This window comes from Pleurodeles waltl, chromosome 1_2, assembly GCF_031143425.1.
Source record: "Pleurodeles waltl isolate 20211129_DDA chromosome 1_2, aPleWal1.hap1.20221129, whole genome shotgun sequence".
Lineage (NCBI taxonomy): Eukaryota > Metazoa > Chordata > Amphibia > Caudata > Salamandridae > Pleurodeles > Pleurodeles waltl.
This window is the reverse complement of record NC_090437.1, coordinates 806,580,837-806,594,260: the sequence shown is the minus strand read 5'-3', so window position 1 is coordinate 806,594,260 and position 13,424 is coordinate 806,580,837.

Below are 13,424 nucleotides of genomic sequence, written 5' to 3'. Positions count from 1 at the left end.
GCAATCTTCACTTGGCATTTCAGGAGTGTCACCTGGTGGCACTACAGGCTACTCTGGGATGTATGGGATATTCTTCCACAGGGGGATAGTGTGGAACATGCAGCATGCCTCAGGGAACTGACACACTTTCCCCAGTGATTAGAGGAGGGCTCTACCAGTCTGGTCCAGACACCTAAATCTGGCCATCAGGAGCCCAAAAGCCCGCTCCACTACCCACCATGTTCTTCCATGGGCCTTATTGAAGCAGACTTCCCCTGGCACAGTTGGATTCCTCAGTGACACAACAACCAAGGTTTGGATAAGCGGAGTGTCCTGTTAAGGAATGGGACATATGTGCAACAAAGAATCACTCACAGATTGTAGCACCTGCCATTACACACACAATCAGGACAGAGGTGACTTACCAACCAGCCAGACCCCCTCTGGGTACAGTTATGACATCAGCTTGGGTATGGTGCTGTTCTCCATTATGAAGAAATCATGGACTGAACCAGGATAACTAGCACAGACGTGTGAACTGTAGATATACGCCTAACTGACAACTTGCATGTTGATGGAATGGAAGTACTTTCTGTTTTGATAAACATGTTCATTGGAATGGGGTGGCACCACACCAATATGGGTGCCATCAATGTCCCCCACCACATGTGTTAGGTGGGCAGAACCATAAAGGTCAGCCCTCACACTGGCTAAGTCCTCACATCGATGAAACCTGATATAGCTGTCAAGGTGTTTCAACATTGCAGTGAGGACATCCTTCAACACCAGAGTGAACATAGGTTGGGACATACCAGCAGAAAGGGCCACTGCATGTTGGAAGGACCCTGTTGCTGGGAAGTGCAATACTGTCATGACTTGTTCAATGGGTGGTGTGCTGGTTGGATAACTTATAGTTGACATAAAATCTGGCTCCAACTGACAATATAAATCCACTATTGTTAGCATATCCAGGAGGTAGTTCATGATTATGTGGCATTGCTCCGTGATCTGAAGGTCTGGCAGTGGATTGTAGACAGGAAGTTGTGGCATCCTTCCTCTTGCTTGGTACCCATGTGTGGAAATACATGATATGTAACATTAGTCAGTGTGTTCACATCAACATACATGAAGCATGCCAATGATCTCATGTGACAAAGCATTTCTGACTGTATAGGCTTGGCACCCTGTACACATCACAGCTGGCAACTATACAAGGGTCACATGTGACCCCAATGATTTTCAACAAATGTGTCCACAACATGGATTTGGACCAAACTCAAAGATGTGCAACACAATTGCCCCTCGAAATGTCGGTGGGATGGGCTGTTCACCCCTATTAAAAATCATCATGCCCTGCCATATACTACAATGGTAGTTGAGTAGAAGGACCTACATAACAAAAAATGATAAGGATGTTTGTGAGGTAACAAAACATGTTTTGTAGGGGTGAAACAGTTTATAAAGCTCAACACAGCATCTCAGGCTGCCAAAATGACAGATGCCTAACCTACTCAACTGGACATTAGGAACAGCTTGCGACTGTTGGCAGAAATTGTCATGGTGGTAAGTAGTTGCAACCATGGCGGACACAACCATAGGCTAACGGTGTAGCCAGTGGTGATCGTGGCCCAATGGCTGTGTTTGCTGGTGGTGATGACTGCATACATGGTGGGTGTGACTGCCATGTTGTACAGATTCACTAACTTGTCTCCTGACACTGCTGCCAGCAATACCTTTATGACCTGAGCTGATGTGTGCCACCTCTGGGAACAATCATGCTACATCTAGCAGGTGATAGGGCCCCTGCCATTTTCTCCAGATGAGCTGGAGAGGCTAATTAATGAGGTCCTACCCCTGTATGGACAGCTTTATGGCTGACCAGAGGAGCAGGTAAGTACCTCATCTGCACAATTTTCTCTGTACTTCATCATCATGTTCCTCCTCACAGGCTACAATGTTCCCCTACATGCCAGTTAGACTTTTTGGGTGCCTCAATGGGATGTACAATGGAAAGGTATTGGTGGCCAGTACCATATGTTAAGTTCAGTCACATTGTATTTTGTGATTTTGGGGTCCTAGAACCTCCTTGTGTTGGATGCACATAACTAGGTAAGGAGGCATTTCTGCCATCAAATGATATTTCTTTCTTCATTATTGTTGTAAATGTTGGACAACATGTATGTGCATGAAAACACGAGCTGTGTATGCAGCTTGTATGAGTCATTTGAGAATCATGCGAGCAATGTGTATGATGCCATAAATCTTTCAACCCACATCTGGCCTTGCAAAACTGTTGTGCGGGAAGCATATCATGACTCACTTTGCCCTTCAGGTTGACCCACAAACCACATGGCAAATTGCTGATGTCCACATGATGTACTGCCATGCATGAAAGTGATGGAAATGTATTGCCAATAGGTTCTGTCTGCTCAGCCTGCAGAGACCAGAGCCTGTCAAATGTATCTCTCAGTATGGCACCTAGTCCAGGCTGTATGAGAATCACTATGGCTATGCAAATGTGGCACTGTGCCCACTCCCCATACACCAGCAGATCCTGGGATGTGGCCAATATGAGGCTTTAGTGGAAAAACCTGCCCTGAGTGCCTCAGTCTTTTGATTAGATTAAGAATGGGTACAGAGGTAAATCATTAAACTAATCTATATGTGCATTTTGCATTATTGTCAACGTGTGCCTTTGGCTCATGACATGTCCCTTCCTCCCACAGCTCTGTGGCCACCTTCACACAGGTCATGTTTGTCCTGTAGAGGCTTATTGCACAAATGTCAGTCCCACAGTGCAGACAGTGTGTTGATTCCTGGGAGGCCATGATATGTGTCTTAGTAGCTTGGTCACACAGCAGAAACTGTACAATGCATGCCTTTGTATGTCGGATGCCATCTCTGTAGGATAAACACATGTGTCCAAAGGACTGTTTTGTGGTACAGGTACATACAATAGAATTCACCCCTGAAGTGGCATGAGGCCGCATTTGGTAGGCCACATGTCCATGCATGGACATGTAGTCACTTTCTGTACCCGCCATGCCAGCTCCGTGATTGTCACTCAAGTGTAATGATGATGTTTGTACTATGACAAATGCCTGTAGGGACTGTATGCAATGAGTCAATCTCACAGAGATTGAAATTGTTGGTCTATTCAGGCCTAAGGAGTTTACCCTTCATAAGCCACTAATGTGTATAGTGCTTCATTATGGCTCACATCACAGTACAAAGGTATGTAGTATTTTATTGTGGCTTGCATCACAGTACAGGTTGCTGGAGCATGGGCTACTGATGTCAATAAGCTTGCTTAGTCCCTGAGCAGGGTAGTGAGTTAGTCTGCAGGTGGAAAAACATATGTCTGTGGCCATGTCCCTGTACTTACTGGCTTGTGTGTTTCACACTTGTGGAGTGTTAACAAACTGAAAAGTTCTAGTTTGTTGTTTCTGCCATGTATGTGACTTAACTCTTTGTTCCAAAAACTTGTGATTTTAATCTCTCGATTTGTCTTTTTTATCCATGCAGGTCAAAGCCCATCAGAAGAAGGAGCTATGGATAGCCATCGCCCAGAAGGTGACGACCTGGGGGGTCCACAGCTACTGGAGCACCCACTGTCAGAAGAGGTGAGAGGACCTGAGATGCTGGGCCCACAAGATCACTGAGGTCCAGCTGGGTCTGTCCTTCAAACATGGATGGGGTGCACATTGGACCACGAGCCTCTTAATGGCCCACATTCTGGTGCTAGCCTACCCAGACCTTGAATGAAATTTGAGGACAGCACAACAGCCAAAGGGGGGTGAGTACAGGGCATATTCCTGCCTGTCACATTGCCAAGTGTTAGGTTCTGACAGCTCCACCTGACGATTAGAGATGAGCCATGTATAACACAGTAGATGAGGGATTGTGTAGACATGTCATGTGGTGCATACTGGTGCTCCTTGCCTATTGGCCCGTGACCTAGGACAAAACTGTGCACAATCCACAAGCAATTGGCTTTCCAAGACAACATATGGCTGTGTACATTGATCAATCAAGTACTGTTTGTTGTTGTAGTGAGTGTCATTTCTATGCAACAGACCACTACTCCTCAGTGTTACAGGCCAACTGAAAGGTAGTGATGGAACACTGTCCCCATCCTTGTGTCTGGTGAAATGAGTAAACTCGCATCTCCCACGCAGAGGCTACTTGTCTTCAGCGTATGACGGGTGCTGGTGCCTCACTACTGTCTGTGACGTGAAGATGGTCATCAAACATGTGACAGTCCATAATGTTTTGGGAGTTGCAGCTACATATCAATACTTTCCCTTGGTAAGTGGGGAATGTCTATTGACATGACTATGTGCCATCACTGTTGCCAGTGTTCCTTGTGCCTATATGTTAGCATGCATCCCTCTCTCTTTTAAAAAACATTTCTAAGCTGTTTTTTCATGCATGGTCTGCCTGTGTTGATGGGATCATTTCTGTATCCCATGGGATAGGACATTCACAGTGGGTGTACTTTTCATGTGATGCTACAGACAGGAGTGTGTCACCATTGATTATTGGCTGATACATACCCTCACCCATCATAGTATGTCATTTGTCATGTACAACTGCAATAACAATGAGGGACATGATAGGTAGGCCTGGAGTTTTTACCACAATGTACCTTTCCATGCCATTGATGTAGATCATGTAGTAAAGTGCTTTGCAGTTACGTTGGAATCATATGTGTTTGGTTTCAAACATTCATCCACAGACATCTGGGTTTGAGTGACCAAAATGGAGATAATGATGTAGCTTCCTATTGGGCAACATGCTGAGGGCCATGCACATCTCTGGGCCTCTCTAACATCCAAAGGGCTATTGGTGTCTACTGATGTACTCAGGATATGTAATTGTAAGGGGTGACAGACATTAGTGGTGATTTCCCTGGGACTTTCTGATTCATTCTGTTGTGGATTTTAGAGACATTTCTCCCTGACATTTTGCATATTTTGCATATTTTGTTTAGAGTGTACATTTCCATGCCAAATGTAGGGATATCTGAGCAACATTGGTACTACCTCCATGACTCCACTGGGACAAATTTAACTTGATGAAGTGTGCATTGCGGATATGTTTCCAGTGTGACAAATATTTCTCGAGGCTATTGTACTGTTGTCAGCAACATAGCATGTTCTGAGAGCATCATACAGTTGTGTTATTGTGTATGTGACAAATAGATGTCTGCATGACCTTGTGAGGGATCTGTGGGAATGCAGTTGCCCGACTATTTTATGACAACAGGTAAATTATGTATGCTCCATGAGGCACAGCATTGAAGGTGATGTGGTCTTCTAATTGTTCAGTGGTTACTGTGATTGCACAACTTCAGCCATGCAATTGTAGTTGTCTGAGATCCTGATTTTCCTGTTGGCACCTTTTGACAGGTCATATGGCATGCATGCATATGGTATGGTACATGTAGGGGCCACTTAGCTGGAGTTTGCTGTTGGGGCATACTTGACATCATGGTAAAGTTTTCTAATCACAACTGTTGTTCAAGTGTGATCATGGACATGTGATGACCCTATTTCTCTTTGTATTTGCAGCATCAGCCGAGGGAAGCGAAGGAGACAGAACACAGCCAAGTGAGGAAGCATCTGACCACAAGACACTGCAGACACAGAGGGACCCAGGGGCCAAGAGGGTGAGGGAAGTGCCACGGGGGAAACTGGATCTACATCTTTATCATCACTGGATTCTTCCTCCAGTGGGCACTACCTAGTGGTGGCAGACCTATCACGATGTACTCCTGTACCATCGTTGCGTGCCACCCCTAGTTCAATTGCCACCCTTCCTGTTGCTCCCAACCCAATTGGCTCTCCCCGCTCACCCAAGAGAGTGGGTGTCTCTTTTGCCACAGGCTTCTCTGCCCCAGACCGTTACCCCTACTGTCCTGAGTGAGGAGGCTATTGACCTCCTGAGGAGTATCTCTGTGGGTCAGACTGCCATTGTGAATGTCATTCAGGAATTGTCCACCCACCTGCAGCAGACAGAAGCATTCCTGGAAGGCTTTCTTAGTCCAATGTTTGGCCTACGGAGATCTTTTCACTCTTTGGCCACCTAGCTGATGGCAGCCAGTCACCCTATACATTTTGTCACCGCTCTGCCTCCCTCTTCCCAATCCAATTCCCCCGCTCCCGTACCTATCCCAAGCACAGAGACAGATCTGCTTGCACCCACCTCAAAACACAAAATCAGCACACATAAACACAAATACTACAAGACACACCAGCACACAAGCACTCAACAGACACTCACACACACAACAACAGCCACCACTTCCCCAGTCACCCCCACCATCTGCCCACACACCACATCAAGCAAACCCACAGGTACCACCACAACAGGCAGTGACACACCTACCACACCCACCATACCCACAGACACTGCCCCAACAAACACACAGATGTCTACCACGCTCACCATACCCCTAGACACCACCCCAACAAACATACACATTCAACCATTACAAGCAAACCTGCTGACAGCACCCCAATAGACACACACACATCCATCAGTCCACCACCCAGCCCCTCCACCTTCCACGCCCCCAAGACATGCAAACACCCACACTCACACATGCAACAGATACCACCCAAACATAAGCATATTTACACACGCACACACCCAAGACATCCTCACTGACACAGCAGACAACCACTCCCTCCACCACCAAATCCCCACCCCCTTCTGCTGACCTTTCCTGCGTTCCAAAGAAGATTTTTTTGTTTCAGCTTTCCCTTTCCCCTGTTCCCTCCACCCCATGTCCCAAACCGAAGAGGCCCTGACCCACTTCTCAACCCATCCTGTCACACCTGCCCCCTTGCAACCACCCATATCCTCCCCCAAAAAGAAGCCCACCCCTCCAAAGAAGCAGTCCCCCCCTCCCAAACCCAAACCCATCATTCCAAATCTGATCCCCCAAGGATGATCCCTGCAGTGCCTGAATGCCCACTTGATGCTCCTTCCTGTCTGGGTTCCCTGGAAGTAATAGGAGTCAAGTGTTTGCACACTTCAATGCTATGAAAGACTATAATATGGTCTGGCTAACAGCCTTGGCAATTTACATTTGGTTTCAAATAAACCGAAACAGTTGTCTTTTTTTGAGTACGCATTTGCCCTGCAAATCCTTATCTACCTTTATGTTGCTCCTGATTAATTTGTGTTGTCTGCCTACAGTTGTGTGTGTTTCATCCTGCTTGCTGATCCATTAGCTGTTGTTTGCAATATCTGACTTTGTGGGCAGTGCTGGTGGCACTCAAGACAAAGGTATATGTTGACTGTACGGATATGTGGGTGTAAATGCAATTTTGGTGTCATAGCTTTGAGTTCTGTTTGGTATGGTAAATATTTCATCTTATGTTGCCCAATGTGAGCATGTATGGTGTTAGACTTGTCCCTCTGATATGGATTGTAGATTCATCCAATGTGTGACAGCTTGAGATCTTAGTGCAGGCGTGGAGGATGTTCAATTGTGCTCCCTTTGTTTACATTTGACTGTGCATGTGTCCATTTTGCTGTGTGTACCTTGCAGCTACTTCATATAGATGTATGTCCCATGCAGTTGGAGTTGTATTTGCTATGTTGACTTGCACTTCCACACTGTGCAGATTGGCATGCCACTTGACACAAGTATTATTTGTCCATGAGATACATGTAGGGCCAGTTCCTGTGCAAATGTTGTTTTAGGGTCATGTGCAAATTGAAATGTGTCCCAGCGCAGCATCCTGCCCTGAGTGCTCCTGATGCCCCATTCCTATTGAACATGTATTGTTTGCATAGGGAGCTTGGTATGTTTGTCTCACTGACTATTGTGCATTCCATTGTCCTTCCATAGTGTTGTAATATGGGTGATCTGTTTGTCCGTTGCAGGGCTGGTTCATGGGAGTGGTGATTGTGTTCCATGACACATCCATACATATGTGTTTTTCCATGTGACAGCAGTAAATGGCAAGTGTGCAATGGGGATGTGTGAGTTGTATTTGTAGATGTGATGTTGCTGTGTTGGTGTTTTGTGACACAATGTTGTGTACATTTCACTGTCCTTGTGCCTGAGATGAGCAGATGTGTGTTTTGTGCAGTGTTGAGGTGAAGTTTGAGTGACCGGCCCAAAGGGGGCATTTTTTGACTGTGAATGTGTTCTTCTTCGTGAATTATTCTGAATTGGGACACAATGACGTGTACTTGATGGCCTTAGCTTGACCTCCTTATCATGTGGATGACGGTTTTATGATCTGTTGTTGAGCGTAATGACACTGGTAGGTGTGTGTACTTAAGGTTGGTTGCGTACCTTTGATGAGCAGCAGCAGTGGCAGAACATGTGTGATAGGCTCCATGGCGACACAAGACGTGTAAGGCTGCCTGTAGGTGAGTGTCTACCTTTATACTGTCTGTTTCTGCCTGCTGGAATGTGGTGGTTGCACCGCCACAGTCACATTGGTGGTATGCAACCTCATAATGAGTCCGGCTGAAACACAGGCTCCGCTAGCCTGTTTGTGCTGCCTTGTGACCGAGGTAGTCTGCACTGCCAGGCGGTGTCGGTAGAACCGCAGCGTTTTTTGCTCCATAGGCCCTTATGACTCCTAATACGGCGGTTCGACCGCCAACCTGACTGCGCGCCGACCTAACATTGGTTGTACCGCCACCACCTCAATGGCAGTCCACAGCCTGCCAAACTCCTAATGAGGCCCTAAATGTGGTTGCCATGCAGCTTATGTTTTACATATGTTTGTTATCTGTCCCATCTTGCAAGATTTTTAGGCAAGGGTGACCCAAATTTTAACCTCCTGTCTAGGACGTCAAGTATAGTTTAAACCCAAGGAGATCTTACTTGGATACAGATTGGAACTCGATATAGGATTTCAGCAGCTGTTGGATATTGCTATTGTAACAGCAAGACTTTGCATTGCAATGAAATGAGTGTCTCCCCTACCCCTAAGAACTGCTGAGTGGTGGGCCACCATTCACGGAATATATGGGTCCGAAATAGCATAGGCCACGGCGAGCGGTGCATGTTCTCTTGAAAAACTGGGACAAATTTGAGGAGGATTTAGCTGAGACACTCGGCTTTGGGTTCAGCCTAGCAGTTAGGAGTTTGTGATGGTTTGAGCTGGGAGCGGATAAGCTGTTTTCTGTTTTAATGATCCATCTTTGTTGGTTTTTCATTGTTCTCTCTCACTCTCTCTTTTTTGCTTGATAATATTATGTAATATATATTACCCCTCTATGCCATTTGTTTGAAGACTGTATTTAATGAGCTTGTGTCTTTGGTATTTGTTATTAGTTATCTCCTTTGTGAGATGGTAACATCTTTTTCTCTTTTTGATCATGTCTAACTAAAAAAAATTCCAATCCTGTGAAGCAGTAATCTAGTGTAGTATGTCCTATGTAAGATTAAGATTTATGTAAGATTTTAAGTTTGATTAGTAACTAGACTTGATAGTCCCCTCTGTTGAATATCTCAATGCTTCTTGCCAGTCATCATTGTCTAGTTTCCAAATATACTGTTCCCATCTATCACTTAGGGATGTCAGCGTCCCCTGGGTGTTCCGCATTAGTGTTCCGTATGTCAGGGATATTAGTTAATGCCAGACTTCCCACTCCAACCGCCTGCCTTCCAGTGGGGAGTCCTCCTGCATCCCTTCGTTATCATCTATAGTTTGTGTAAATGGGTGTCTTAGCTATCAGTATTTGAGCCACTGGGTAGCAGGCATCTGATATTCCCCTTTCAAATGGGAAAAGGGGACCACCCCATTTGCATCCCACACTTCTGCCAGCGTGGATATGTCATTCGTATCCCATCCATGGAAGCACTCCAGAGCGGCTACTTGTCGCAGTCATGTGCGCTCCCAAGGTTCCCTACTTAGACTGTTACAGACCCTACATACCATCACTGTTGCTGGACATGTCTTTTTGCAAAGGTGACCCCTGCATAAGGTGTGCATGCAACTATGTCTTTCCATTCTCCACCTATCTGCTTGGCAAGTTGGATCATCCCTGTCAGTGTATATCCAATTGTTCACCCCACCAATCTGCGCCACCTCACAATATTTCTTTATGTTGTAGAGTGTTATCCCTCCTTCAAATTTGGAACATTGGAGGGTACACATTGCTATACAGGACTGTCCCCCAGTCCAGAGTAACATCCATTTAAGGGCGTCCAGTTAATTAAAAAATGTCTTTGAGAGTTAACAGGGGTCATTTTGCAGAACATACCTCAGTCGGAGGAGGATAATCATTTTGAACAGTGCTGCTTTGTCCACCAGCGATAGTGGTAATGTACTCCAGTGCTGCACATTCTGTTCCAGTCAGTGAAGCAGCGGGGCAAGGTTCGCATGAGCTAACGAGAGAGCATCTTTGGTAATCTAGATGCCTAGATATCTAAATCTGTGTGGCTCTATTTGCAGTGACATTGAAGTCTCTTGTCCCCATTTCCTCACCGGCAATAGGAGCAATTTCTCCCTGTTAATGGCACAACCAGAAAACTCCCCAAATATTTGGAACACATCTTTGATTCTTGTCAAGGAGTCCTCAACATGGGTTTGATAAAGCAGAATGTTGTCCACCTATAAATAAATTTTTTCCTCCCAGCCCAAGGCCCCTGTCCAACCACAGATCCTAGCATCCAACTTCATGATGTTAGCCAGGGGTTCCATCACCAACATGAAGAGCATCAGCGATAGAGGGCATCCTTGCCTTGTTTCTCTCTCCATTTTGAAATCTTTTGAAGTGCATCCACTAACTCTTATGCTGGCACTGGGGTTTTGGTATAGTAGCTTAATACATCTGATATTGGGTTCAAACTCCATACTCTCTAGGAGCAAAAACAAAAAGGGCCACTCCACCAAGTAAAATGTCTTGTTAGTATCTAAAGGCACAATGCCCAGAGTTCCCCTGTGTTGGACTGTGTCTTATATTTATAAAGTTGGAGCAGGTATAGTGTAGTCAAGGGGCAGGGCATAAAGCCTGTCTGGTCTGCATGGATCAGATCTTCCACCACTGTACGGAGTCTATCGGCCAGTGCTTTTGCCAGTATTTTGATGTCTACATGCAGTAGCAAGATCAGTCTATAAGAATTGCATCTATGTGCAGGCTTCCCTTCTTTGGACATGAGAACACTTGTCAACGCACGGCGATCAGCCGGTAATGACCCCACATGGAAAGCTTTTCTGTACATTGAGAGCAGTAGTTTTGCTACTCTTCTGGCCATCTTACGAAAGAATTCTACTGGCAGCCCAATTGGGCCTGGAGTTTACCCTGCCTGCATCTGGGACAAAGCCACCATAATTTCAGCCTCCATGAGGTCTGCTTCCAGAGTTTCCCTTTGTTCAGGTCTCAGGGCTTTAATAGGCAGTCCCACACAAAGGACCTTAGGCCTAATTGCGACCTTGGTGGATGGGATACCATCCATAGGATATAATGGAACTTGTAATATGGCGGACGGGATATCCGTTACTTTGGTGACGGAGTATCCCATCCGCCAAGGTCATAATCAGGCCCCTTGTCTCGTTCTCTGGGGCCTCAGACCAGGGGACATAAAAGGCTGCCATATGTGTTGCAAAAACTTCTGCAATTTGAGTACCACCTTGAACCACTTCTCCTGAGTCCATTTGGAGTTCCCTTATCTAGTTGAATTCCTGATATCTGTTGCCTATCCAGGCCAATAACTTACCAGCCTTATCTCCAGTTTCATGGATACATTTCTGTTTTACTAAATAGGATGTCTTCACCTCATGGCGGGCTACCTCCCTATATTCTGTGTGCTTGTGCTCCAGATTTTTTCAGAGGAATACTGTGGGTTGAGCTGTGTGTTCCCTTTCTAATGCCTCAATCTTGAGCTGTAGTATCACTAATCTTTGCAGATGTTCTCTCTTATCTCTTGCTCCCCCCTTGTATACCCCTCTGTTATTATTATTATTATTATTATTATTATTATTATTATTATTATTATTACCATTAATAATATTATTGTTATAATTATTATTAATACCTGGCCCTATACACTTCCCAGACAGAGAATGCACTATCTACTGTGCCTTAATTTTTTTTAAAGTTGAGTTTAGTAGCCAAGTCAATTGCTTTTAATACCTGTTTATTGACTAATCTCCAGGTGGCCATTTGCCAACCTCGGGATCCTATATCTTTAGTGGTGGATAGAGTTACCTGCAGGGGAGAGTGATGAGATATCCCTCTTGCTAGATATTTGGCCTCCACAAAAATCTCTACTGTCTTGAAGTTGTGAAAATGTAATCCAGCTTAGAGGACATGGTTTGTGGGTGCGAGTAGAAGGAAAACCCTCATTCCTGCCCGTATAAAAACCTCCAAACATACACCAAACCCATAGCTTGTATGAAACCCTCTAGTTTCCAGCTGTGGCCTCCCCTTCTGCCTTGGTGCTCATTCTATCCAGGTGTGTATCAACTGCCATATCCAAATATCTTCCCACAATAGTGAATGCCTTTGGACCCCAGTTAGGAGCTCTCCCACTCGCAGTAGAATCTGCATCTGAAGGCCTGGTGGAGCGTATATTTTGAGGAGGACTATAGTTTACCCCTCCTATTCCCCAAGGAGGGCTGCATAGCATCCTGCATCATCTGACCATGTATGAGGGAATATGGAATATCAGTGACTTCTTGAGTAGTGTTGCCACACCTTGCGAGCCCGAGGTGTGTTGCACATAACACGCTATCTTGTATTTACCTCATGCAAGGCTGTTATGTTGCGGGTTCATTCGATGAGGAGTATTATGTCTGCACCATATCTATTCAGGGTCCTAGTCAGCAGGCCTTTCTTTGTTTTGTTACCAGGACATTGATGTTTCAGGAGACCAAGGTTAAGTTTTGTAGTCGGCCATTTATATGTTTCTATGTGAGCACCTTTATCCTAGAAGGGGGGTATATCTTCCTCTGTGTATCTGATGTGATGCCCATGCATACTAATCAAGTGTAACTATCCCTAGATCTCCCCCCTCTAACCCTACCTTACCATGCTGTGATCTGGAACATGACCACCCCCAATTCATGGCATGTGTGTACCCATGTGAACATGAAATACAAACAACTTTATGTGCTGTGCATGTGGGGTTTAGCCACGCCAGTGCTTTAGCAGGTTATTAAGGAACCAAAGTCACCAGCCCCACTAGTTCTATTGCAGGCCCAGAGCATATTCAGCAGTTCCGTCGGGTCTCTTTAGGCAGCCCATTTTTATGCATGCCTGATCCCTTGGACCAGTATCAGCCATTTCTGTACTTACAATCTGTTAGTAGATGTGGTAGGTTAAAGTCAGACAATGTGATCTGAAGTCATTGGGGTGAACACCAGCAGATGTACCCCCTTGTTTTCCATGCTGGAGCCTGTCAGATATGTTTTGCTCTTTCCTCCCTCTGGCGTAATAACTCTCCATTTATTATTATCTAGTAT